Source organism: Penaeus monodon, chromosome 20 (assembly GCF_015228065.2).
Source record: "Penaeus monodon isolate SGIC_2016 chromosome 20, NSTDA_Pmon_1, whole genome shotgun sequence".
Taxonomy (NCBI): Eukaryota; Metazoa; Arthropoda; class Malacostraca; order Decapoda; family Penaeidae; genus Penaeus; species Penaeus monodon.
Window position 1 is genome coordinate 29,650,418 of NC_051405.1, and position 266 is coordinate 29,650,683.

The following is a 266-nucleotide window of genomic DNA, read 5'->3' on the forward strand; positions in this document are numbered from 1 at the left end:
CCCTTTTTTCTTTTTCCTTCTTCCTTTTCTATGTATGTATGTGTATGTACGTGTTTTTTTCGAAGCGAAAAGGATTTGTACCTAACTTTTACTCACATTTTGTTTCATCCTCTCCCCTCAGATTCTCAAAAAAGAGAAAAGGCAATTTAGAGTAATCTTCAGAAACGAGGCGGTAGACAATTACCTTTTCATACCACTAAGAAAAAATAAAATAGTACATGAATGTCATGTACAATGTACTCTTTTAATGGGCGTACTTTATTAAT